The sequence below is a fragment of the Hyperoodon ampullatus genome (assembly GCF_949752795.1).
Source record: "Hyperoodon ampullatus genome assembly, chromosome: 16".
Classification (NCBI taxonomy): domain Eukaryota; kingdom Metazoa; phylum Chordata; class Mammalia; order Artiodactyla; family Ziphiidae; genus Hyperoodon; species Hyperoodon ampullatus.
In genome coordinates, this window is record NC_136929.1 from 39,113,624 (window position 1) to 39,126,542 (window position 12,919).

The window sequence follows — 12,919 nt, forward strand, 5'->3', positions numbered from 1 at the left end:
GAAGGAATCAATAGCAGAATAACTGAGGTAAAAGAACAGATAAGTGACCTGGAAGATAAAATAGTTGAACTAACTAACGCAGAGCAGAATAAAGAAAAAAGAATGAAAAGAATTGAGGACGGTCTCAGAGACCTCTGTGACAATAATAAACACACCAACATATGAATTACAGGGGTCGAAGAAGAGAAAAAGAAAGGGACTGAGAAAATATTTGAAGAGATTATAGTTGAAAACTTCACTAATATGAGAGAGGAAACACTTAATCAAGTCTAGGAAGTGCAGAGAGTCACATACAGGATAAATCCAAGGAGAAACATGCCAAGACACATGTTAATCAAACTATCAAAAATTACATACAAAGAAAAAATATTAAAAGCAGCAAGAGAAAAACAACAAATGACATACAAGGGAATCCCCATAAGGTAAACAGCTTCAGCAGAAACTGCAAGCCAGAAGGGGGTGACAGGACATATTTAAAGTGATGAAGGAGAAAAACATACAACCAAGATTACTCTACTCAGCAAGGATCTCATTCAGATTCGACCAAGAAATTAAAACATTTACAGACAAGCAAAAGATAGAAAATTCAGGACCACCCAACCAGCTTTACAACAATTGCTAAAGGAACTTCTCTAGGCAGGAAACACAAGAGAGGAAAAGACCTACAAAAACAAACCAGAAACAGTTAAGGAAATGGTAATAAGAACATACATATCGATAATAACCTTAAATGTAAATGGATTAAATCCTGCCACCAAAACACATAGACTGGCTGAATGGATACAAAAACAAGAACCATATAAATGCTGTCTACAAGAGGCCCACTTCAGAACTAGGGACACATACAGACTGAAAGTGAGGGTATGGAAAAAGATATTCCACGCAAATGGAAATATAAAGAAAGCTGGAGTAGCAAGTCTCATATCAGACAATATAGACTTTAAAATAAAGACTATTACAAGAGACAAAGAAGGACACTACATAATGATCAAGGGATCAATCCAAGAATAAGATATAACAAATGAAAATATTTATGCACAAATCATAGGAGCACCTCAGTACATAAGGCAAATGCTAACAGCCATAAAAGGGGAAATCGACAGTAACAAAATTGTAGTCGGGGACTTTAACACCCTACTTTCACCAATGCACAGATCCTCCAAAATGAAAATAAATAAGGAAACACAAGCTTTAAATGATAAATTATACAAGATGGACTTAACTGAAATTTATAGGACATTCCATTCAAACATAACAGAATGCACGTTCTTCTCAAGTGCTCATGGAACATTCTCCACAATAGATCATATCTTCAGTCACAAATCAAGCCTTGGTAAATTTAAGAAAACTGAAATCATATCAAGTATCTTTTCTGACCAAAACACTATGAGACTAGATATCAATTATAGGAAAAAAATCTGTAAAAAATACAAACATATGGAGGTTAAACAATACACTATTTTATGACCAAGAGATTACTGAAGAAATCAAAGAGGAAAGCAAAAAATACCTAGAAATAAATGACAATGAAAACATGATGACCCCAAATCTGTGGGATGCAGCAAAAAGAGTGCTGAGAGGGAAGTTTATAGCAAAACAGTACTACCTAAAGAAACAAGAAACATCTCACGTAAACAACCTAACTTTACACTTAGAGCAGTCAGAGAAAGAAGAACAAAAAAAGCCAAAGTTAGCAGAAGGAAAGAAATCATAAAGGTCAGAGTAGAAATAAGTGAAAAAGAAATGAAGGAAACAGTAGCAAAGATCAATAAAACTAAAACCTGGTTCTTTGAGAAGATAAACAAAATTGATAAACCATTAGCCAGACTCATCACGAAAAAAAGGGAGAAGAATAAAATCAGTAGAATTAGAAATGAAAATGGAGAAATAACAACTGACACTGCAGAAATACAAAGGTTCATGAGAGTTTACTACAAGCAACTATATGCCAATAAAATGGACAACCTGGAAGAAATGGACAAATTCTTAGAAAAGCACAACCCTCTCAAATTGAACCTGGAAGAAACAGAGAATATAAACAGACCAATCACAAGCACAGAAATTGAGACTGTGATTAAAAATCTTCCAACAAGCAAAAGCCCAGGACCAGATGGCTTCACAGGTGAATTCTATCAAGTATTTAGAGAAGAACTAACATCTATCCTTCTCAAACTCTTCCAAAATACAGCAGAAGGAGGAACACTCCCAAACTCATTCTACAAGGTCACCATCACCCTGAACAAAAAACAGACAAAGATGTCACAAAGAAAGAAAACTACAGGCCAATATCACTGATGAACATAGATGCAAAAATCCTCAACAAAATACTAGCAAACAGAATCAAACAACACATTAAGAGGATTATACACCATGATCAAATGGGGTTTACCCCAGGAATGCAAGGATTCTTCAATACATGCAAATCAATCCATGTGATACACCATATTAACTAATTGAGGGATAAAAACCTTATGATCATCTCAATAGAAGCATAAAATCTTTTGACATATTTCAACACCCATTTATGATAAAAACCTTCCAGAAGGTAGGAATAGAGGGAACTTAACTCATCATAATAAAGGAAATATATGGCAAACCAACAGCCAACATCATTCTCAATGGGGAAAAACTGAAACCATTTCCACTAGGATCAGGTACAAGACAAGGTTGCCTCCTCTCAGCATGATTATTCAACATAATTTTGTAAGTTTTAGCAACAACAATCATAGAAGTAAAAGAAGTAAAAAGGAATCCAAATCGGATAAGAAGTAAAGCAGTCACTGTTTGCAGATGACATGATACTATACATTAAGAATCTTAAAGACTCTACCAGAAAACTACTAGATCTAATCAATGAATTTGATAAAGTAGCAGGATAAAAAATTAAAGCACAAAAATTTCTTGCATTCCTATACACTAATGCTGAAAAATCTGAAAGAGAAATTAAGGAAACACTCCCATTCACCACTGAAAAAAAGAATAAAATACCTAGGAATAAAGCTATCTAAGGAGAAAAAAGACCTGTATGCAGAAAGCTCTAAGACACTGATGAAAGAAATTAAAGATGATACAAATAGATGGAGAGCTATACCATGTTCTTGGACTGGAAGAATCAACATTGTGAAAATGACTACACTACCCAAAGCAATCTACAGATTCCATGCAATCCCTGTCAAGCTACCAACGGCATTTTTCACAGAACTAGAACAAATTTTTTTTTGCAATATGTATGGGAACACAAAAGACCCTGAATAAACAATGCAATCTTGAGAAAGAAAAATAGAGCTGCAGAAATCAGGCTCCCAGACTTCAGACTATACTACAAAGCTACAGTAATCAAGACAGTATGGGACTTGCACAAAAACAGAAATATAGATCAATGGAACAGGATAGAAAGCCCAGAGATAAACCCATGCACATATGGTCACCTTATCTTTGATAAAGGAGGGAAGAATATACAGTGGAGAAAAGACAGCCTCTTCAATAAGTGGTGCTGGGAAAACTGGACAGCTACATGTGAAATTATGAAATTAGAACACTCCATAACACCATACACAAAAATCAACTCAAAATCGATTAAAGACCTATATCTAAGGCCAGACACTATAAAACTCTTATAGGAAAACATAGGCAGAACACTCTATGACATAAATCACAGCAAGATCGTTTTTGACCCACCTGCTAGATAAATGGAAAAAAAAAAGAAAAAACAAAAAACAAATGGGACCTAATGAAACTTGAAAGCTATTGCACAGCAAAGGAAACCATAAAAAAGATGAAAATACAGCCTTCAGAAAGGGAGAAAATATTTGCAAATGAAGCAACTAACAAAGGATTAATCTCCAAATTTTATAAGCAGTTCATGCAGCTAAATATCAAAGAAACAAACAACCCAATCCAAAAATGGGCAGAAGACTTAAATAGATATTTCTCCAAAGAAGATATGCAGATTGCTGGCAAACACATGAAAGAATGCTCAACATCATTAATCATTAGAGAAATACAAATCAAAACTTCAATGTGGTATCACCTCACACCAGTTAGAATGGCCATGATCAAAAAATCTACAAACAATAAATGCTGGAGAAGTTGTGGAATAAAGGGAACCCTCTTGCACTGTTGGTGGGAATGTAAAATGATACAGCGACTATGGAGAACAGTATGGATCTTCCTTAGAAAACTAAAAATAAAACTTCCATATGATCCAGCAATCAAACTACTGGGCATATATCCTGAGAAAACCATAATTCAAAAAGAGTCATATACCACAATGTTTATTGCAGCTCTATTTACAATAGCCAGGACATGGAAGCAACCTATGTGTCCATTGACAGGTGAATGGATAAAGGAGATGTGGCACATATATACAATGGAATATTACCCAGCCATAAAAAGAAATGAAATTGAATTATTTGTAGTGAGGTGGATGGACCTAGAGTCTGTCATACAGAATGAAGTAAGTCAGAAAGAGAAAAACAAATACCATATGGTAACACATATATATGGAATATAAAAAAAAAAAAAAGGTTTTGAAGAACCTAGGGGCAACACAGGAATAAAGACACAGACATAGAGAATTGACTTGAGGACAGGAGGAGGGGGAAGGGTAAGCTGGGACGAAGTGAGAGATTGACATGGACATACATACACTACCAAATGTAAAATAGATAGCTAGTGGGAAGCAGCCACATAGCACAGGGAGATCATCTCCGTGCTTTTTGATCACCTAGAGGGGTGGGATAGAGCAGGTGGGAGGGGGACACAAGATGGAGGAGATATGGTGATATATGTATATGTATAACTGATTCATTTTGTTATAAAGCAGAAACTAACACACCATTGTAAAGCAATTATACTCCAATAAAGATGTTTAAAAAATAAATAAATAAATAAAATAAAAGTGAAGCCACCCACAAGAAAATAAATAAGCCATAGGAAAATAATACCTATTGTTTACCAAATATTTTCTAAAAGAAAATATTTTAATCAATTTCTGATTGGATATCTTAGGTTATTCAGACATTTCCTAGTAGTTTTCATTTCTCTATCAATTTTTAAATTTATCTATTCTGCTTGAGATTGCCACTCTTCATATTACTTTACAATAGCTGCATGTTAGTTTATGATTTATCACAGTTTCCAGCCCAGAAAATCTATTGAGGAGAGAGCACAGAATTCTGATAAATGTAAAGTATGCACTACTGTAATTTTTTTTAAGAACACTTGATCAATATTAGCTAAGAAAATTAGTAAAGCAATAGTGATTTTGAAACCAACTAAGGTTTTAAGAAACTAATAATATGGATATTCAAGAAAATATTAAAATATTTTGATACACTATATTTACAGTATGAGCATATAATTTTGTTACCTTACTTTAGGTTAATGCAACAAAATATGTTTAAAGAGTAATCCATCCATATTCACATTGTATAATATTTTGTTAAAATGAGTACATCTTTTTAATTTTCTACTTGAATAAAACATATTCCAGATATGGCTAGCTTGAGTTGAAACTTAGAATGAAATACAATGTCATTAGTCTGGTTATCAAAATTATATAAAAATTTAAGGTGTTAGAATAACTAACGTTTCCACCCATTCACTTATTTAACAAATATTTATGGAGTGAACATTATTTGTCAGTCACTGTTCCAAATGACCAGAGTGCTGTGGTACTCAATTCAATTAAAATTTCTGATCTTAAAGAGGTTCTATGTTAATAGGGTGATACATAAAAACTTTCTGTGTGTGTGTGAGACATATGTGAGATAGTGCTAAGTGTTGTGTAGGGAATTAAAGTAAGTAATGTGATAGTGACTTTTTTATTTCCTTAGATTGAATGGGCAAAAGGATGACATTTAAGAAGAAATTTGAAGGTCAAGGAATTCACCATAGAAAGAGGAGAAGGAAGAATATTCCAGGAAATCAGAACACCTATCTCAAAGATTCTTAAGTGATTAAGAGCTTTTCATATTTGAAAAACTAAAACTGTAGTGTGAGTTTAACACAGTAGGTAAGATGAAGAGTAATGAGCTATATGGCTAGGGCCAGACCACCTAAGGCTTTCATAAGTTAGGGGAAGGAGTTTCAATCTTTCCCCCCTTCCCAATGTAGTTGCCTTCCTCCCTTCTTTCCTTCCTTCTTTCCTTCCTTCCTTCCTTCCTTCCCTCCTTCATTTTTCCCTTATTACAGTAATCTCAGAGAGAGTTGACAGTGGCATTTGTTAGGGTGGTAGTAATGTATATGTAAGAACATAGGCAAAGTCCATATATGTTTAGAGGTAGCATAAGTGGAATTTTCTGATGGAATCAGTGTGGAGAGTGTAGTTGGGAAGGAGAAGTATCAAAGGGAACACAATTATTATAGGTTTGACAACTGGATGCTAGTGTTTCCTTTCACAAAATTGAAAGAGTGAGGGACATGAAATTTAAGTGATGGCAGAGTTAAGATTTTTATTTTGCCTTTTTTAATTTTGAGATGTTTGTTTTGTTGAAGCATCAAGTAAATAATTATTGAAATGAGTCTAGTGTCTGGACTAGATATCATGGTAGGAAACATAGCTTTTAAAATCATCTCTGCATTCACAGATAGTTTTCCCTAGAAACAATTATATATCTACTTAAAATAGTTTCAATCACTGGTTTTATATGCATAAGAAAGAAAAAAATCTTTTTTTTAAAATTTTCATTTAAAAATAGCATATTGACCATAAGACATTTTAAAGCAAAGAATAAAAGCAATAGTGCCAACACAAATTAACAAAACAATTAAGATTTTAGCGTACCTGTATCTATTTTTAGATTGCCTATGTAAAAAAAAAAGTTATAAACGTGAGAATGTTCACTGTCTAAAGCTAAAATATCACCAAACAATTTTTGTTTAATTAGGAAGTTATTTTTCTTTAACAATAGTTCCATTTACTAGAACAATAGTTCTAGTAAAGAGCACATCCTTACCTCATTCATCTTTTACAAAATCCCTGTCACTAGTGCTATTTTCTTTATAGGACTTTGGACTCAACAGCACAGTAGATGATAGAAACAGAAGTGAATGTAGCTATAATGGCTACTGTATACCTAGATGCAGTGTATAGGAGAAGCATCATATAGAGCAAAATATCCCAATCTGCTACACTTAGCCAAACCTTATCATTTTATCTCATGCCTGTTTTGCAGGATGCAGCTACTTTTCTGTACTTAATTTAATTTACAATATTTTGCTGATGGCCAGGATTCCATATTTCCCCACATTATCCTCTTAGCATCTGCCTTTTTCATTCCTCGATCATTGTCTATAAGATTAAAAACACTACTCTGAGCAAAGCCTTGTTTTTACCCCATGCTCTGCCAACCTGGAAACAGCTCCAGAGTCTTATCTCATATTTATACAGAATGCCAAATCCTATTCCCTTAATTGCCTCAGCTGGGGAGCCAAGAGTGCATAAAACAGCTGGTGGCAAGTGTGTATATAGCAAATAGGTAGGGCAGACTCTCCTGCAAAATTCAATGCTGTATTAAGAATTTTGCAGTTAAGGGCTTTTTCCTCTGGAGGAAACCAACCCAACTAGTTCCGTTAAAACTCATTTACTATACAAAACCACCTTCCAGATGGTAGCCTCTGACACCACAAAGTGCCAGAGGCAGAACTGTGACTGTAAGATGTACATGTGAAAGTGATAGGGTAAGAAATACTTTTTTTATTAGCAACTGAGGAAAGCATTTAGGAAATGGAGACTTTGTGGCTGCTCTTCACACTCGGTGGTAATGCTGCTGTGCTTTGCAATCAACATAAACCTGAATTCTATTTTGCTCGTTTGTACATGTGTTAAAGGTCTATTTTAGGGCTTCATTGTTTTTCTATGAAAGTGTAACATGCTTTTGAAGACAAAAATTCTACAAAGTTTTTTATGTTTTGTGCATAATACCTTTTATTTTGAAGAGTGTTCTAATTCTAAACCTATGAATTTAGATCACTATGAAGTTGAATTCTAGTAGAAAGCCATTATCACTTTGTCTATTATCTTTGTTTTCATTTTTCAGCCTTAGAGAATGAAAGGTCACATTTACTGTGCACCAATAATATTTTTATTCATGCCTCAATTCCATCCTCATGTATTTTCTATTGATTTCAAAATTAGACCCAAACTTGAATAAGTCATATAAGACATAGGAAAAGGGGTTTGAAATTAATAACTTAATGTTGCATTCCATATTTGGAATCAATATTATATTCACAATTAAGAAATTTTTTCTTGATTAGGTAATGTCTTGCTAGCATTATTTTAAAATAAAATAACATTCCAAAGTTAAAAGGTGCAGATTGCTATTTTGATACATAAAACACCATAAAATTATTTTGATTTTTTAAAAAATATCTCCCTCATTCAGAACAGAATGTAGTAAAGCTAGTAGAATATGTAAACTTTTAAGAAATTCAGAATAGCTATACTGGGAAACTAAATGTTAAAAGTGTTCTTGGGTGCATAAAAACATTTTTTACGGTAGCATGATTTTATGTTCCTAGAATATCAGAGTGTTGAGATTAAGACTTCAAGACTTTTCATGGGAGATAAAAGTCGGTTTGTAATATAAATAATTTGACAATTAGCTTTATACATAACTATGCCATTTATTTGTGCATTAAATGTATTATTGGTCTACTATATGCTAGATCCTGCTGATACTGCAAGGGTACAGTGCCAAGTCAACTAGCAAACAGGTACAAACTTTAAAATATGGCCCATATAGCAGAAATTAAAAGTGAAATGAAGTGGCTGAAAATTTAAAAGTGCAAAATAAGGCTGCCTAACCCTACTTTCATATAATGTGCATAATGAGGAAACAAGAGAACCAATTATAAATATAATTTGCTAAGAAGCTGACATTCAAGAAAGAGAAGGAAATTTACCAATATAGAATAATATAAACAGAAAAAATGACTATAACCATGTTCCTCCAATTCTTCGTGACAAATCCATTGATTTTGATGCATGGAAAGTATACATCCATCAATTTGCTTTTATTCAGAGATATTTCTGAGAAGGATCTTGCTAGTCTGTTGTTGTGGAAATTAGTTTTAAAAGTTGCATTTGCCAGAATATCATTCTTGGAACTTGTTTTTAAGTAAATCCCTTTGAGATGATAAAGAAATACAAAATATAAAAAGTTATTTTCAAATCAAATAATAAAATGTTTTTTATGTATATTTTGTATCCCTACTTAATAATAAAATAATTTATATTTTCACCAGATGTCGTTATTACATCAGTCCAGATTTTTCTATTTCTCATGTGAGATCAGGCCATTTCATACACTACACATTGGGGAAATAATAGGGAAAAGTGAAAAATTAGTATTTATAAGTTTGTGATAGTCCTAGCTAATAGGAACTCAAGTAGATTGTTTCTTCCATGTATTTCTCAGAGGGAACAGGTGGATTTTTTGACTATATATTCATTTCTATCCTACAAAATATATTTAGTTATAGATATTAAAGGATGTCATGAAATTTGGCACAGATGAAAAAGAACAAACTTGTCAGAGTGTGTGTATATAAACACTCATTTATGAGAAATTATAGACACTGCATTAAAATTGAATACTTTATATGTATTTAAATTTAGACTATTTATAAATATATAAAATATTATAATAGTGTAGACTGATAACTATTTTTAAATTAAACCTTAAACTTGTAAGAAATAATGTTGAAATAAATCTAAGATTAAAAAAGAGAAATTGCTATTGTGGAGCTTACTGTTCCACAAAAATCTCACCTTAAACTAAAGGAAAAACAAATATATATTTTAAAATATTTTTTCAGCATGTATTGGCATGTCTTTGTCTCTCTGTTTCTCTTCATATATATACTCAGTTAACTCACATGCTAATAAAGTAATTAATCGATTGAGTTTGACAACCCAAATATAAATAATACATATATTTATATATATTATAAGTAATATATATGATATATATTATATATATTTATAACTAAATATTCTGTTATTAGATAGGCTTTATTTAAAAATAATGTTTATTGATTCTACAAGTTATTACATCTACTTCTATTTTGTTTTTGCTTTAAAGATTTTCTTTAAATAGCCTGATGAAATAAGGTCAATAAGGTCTGGTATATAAATATAGTATAACTTGAAAGCAAAAATGAAAGCACAAATACAATGAATAACTCAATATAGACCTTCAACAAGTTAATAACAATGGTTTCCACTTTTAAATACTGACAAATCATGAAAAAATTGTCTATAAAACTTGTGTTAAAACTTATCAGTTTTAACTCAGCAACATTGTGGTAAAAATAATTTGTCTATGAAAATGAACCACACTTTTTCATACTGATTAGTGTATAATAGTATAAAACTCACAGATGCATCTATCACACATTGAATTACTAAGGAAGGATGCTATAGAATTGTATGACTTTTAAAAAAAAATCCATTTGATATATATTGAAGTCCTACAGATTATCAACCCCTTAATTAACTGCTGGCAGCACAATAATAGACAAAGCAATATCTAATTAGCCTATATGTCAATTTAGAGATCACAATAATCAATTTTATCATTTTCTAGAGAAACAAACCAAAATCCAGCAAGATTAATGCCTTAGACAAACTCACAGAGCATACAAAGTTTGCAACAAGTATAGGAAAATCATAAAAAAAGCTGTAACAGTGTGGGGACATGTAGATTGGGAACAGGTGTGTGGTTTGGACCTGGAACTGATGCAACTCTCTTTTTAGTCCTTTTATGGGCTTTTCCAGTTGTTGTCATGGCAATTATCAACTGTCATGGTGCTGGTGGGTGTCATTTAGCATGCTAATGAATTATAATGAGCTCAAGGTCTACTGGAAGTCAAATATTCTGTTATCTTAGGCCTACTTGGTTTCAATCAGTTCTTGCTTTTATCTCCTTGCAAGCTTCCTGAAACACAGATAAGAGTAATTGGTTTCTCTTCAAGGGAGGGGCAGAGGTATGATTCTGGGGCAACAGTCTTGGTAAAAAAAACGGCAAGGAGAGGGTGTGGTTGATGAAACCTAAAAAGAGAGGAAACTGTGAAAGGTCATCTGGCAGTAGCTTTGGCCTTCAGCTGAGGGGCTCTGCTGGTACAAAGTGAAAGGAAACTGGAGAAAATCATAACGCAACCTCCCATTCATCTGTCCCTCTTGTCTCCTGCTAGACTTCCAGTGTAATATGTTGCCTGAAACCATTTGGAAGCAAGGAGGCTATAGAGCTAAATTAAGTACACTGAACCAGCCCCTATCCTGGGGCACTGAGCAATATATAGCAGGATGGAGAGTGGATCTGGGTAGACAAGTGAATGATATCTCTCATCTTCAACACATTTTACCATCAGCATCTCCTTCTTTTCTTTACTTAAGTGAAATATTGTATTCCCTCAAACAGTTTTAAATCCTCTCTTGTATAATCATACTGTTACTACCAACCTGAAGCTTAAAATATTAGCTTTTCAGGGTTCTTTATATGAAGTAGTGGGAGGGGGTGGGTAAAATGAAATAATGTTTTTGGATAAAGCATATTGCTTTAGTCTTCTCTTTATGTTTAGTCATGAGGCCTAATATTATAATAATATCCACCTTCCTCCCCTTCCATGTTCTCTTTAACTTTAGCTGGACAGGATCTTTCACTTAGTGAAGAATCCCAAATCTTCACTCCATATCATCTGGGATTTTCGGGACCTTATCTTTATTGAGTTGATCTTATTGGCACTCTTATTCAGGAAGAATTAAAAAGTACCACAGTGAGTCATAATGGTTAGAAAAAGAAGCTTCACTGTCTCTATTGGGAAACAGTAAGACAGTTTTTTCTAAGTACAGTTTATACACAACCTTCTCCTCTGCTGTAGACTCAATGGATGAGGACCCCAAAATGACAGTCTCAGCTTCTATTTTATCAGAACTGTGACTTACTTCTCTCCGAGAAGCATTCAGCCTTTGGTCACTAGGACTTCCCAGCTGATCAAGACTGTAGGGACAAAAGTAAATTTCCTTCAGTCAGTTGACAGTTTTAATAGTGTAATGAGCTACTCCCATCTCCTTTCCTTGGTTTCTATACATTCTGTCTATGGAAGAGATGTCCACATATAGAGACCTATTGTTTAAGAAATATATTCTATCATGTGGGACAGAAACTTGGTTGCTTGGTTTCCTTAAATTAATTTTTTTGGCCATTTTGTTAGTGCCAGTTGCTTCCGAATGATGGATAATCATAAGGCCAGTGAATTTGTATGGGAATGAACCTATTTTCTTATGTAGTAATCATGTTTGGATAAAGTTACCTCTTTAAAACACAGATCTGATTATAACATTCCTGTTTTACAAGCACTCAATAGTTTCTCATTTCCTCCAAAATAAAGCTCAAAACCTATAATATAAAATACACATTTAAGATCAGGCTTTAATTTTTTTTCATTTTTATTCTTTACTAAGAATTTCTAGATTATCAAATTAAAACTAGATTAGACCACTTGTCACTTACTTTTTCCAACTTTTGTGTATATTTCTGAAGATAGCTAATTTACCATTTTTATTTATCCAACACTCATTATTAAAATTCAGCTCAAAGACTAACTTCTAAATTTGCTAGGACCTGAGGGCAATTAAACTTTTTGTTTCCCTTCCCTCTTTTGTTTTTCTCTGTCAAAATCTCTCTGAGAGCAGTCAATATAAATATACTGCATAGGCAGACCTCATTTTATTGCATTTCACTTTATTGCTCTTCACATATACTGCATTTTTTACTAATTGATGGTTTACAGCAACCTTGCTTCTAGCAAGTCTACCTGCACAGTGTTTCCAGCAGTATTTGCTCACTTCTTGTCTGTGTCACATTTTGGTAATTCTCACAATATTTCAAACTTTTTGTCTATTATTATA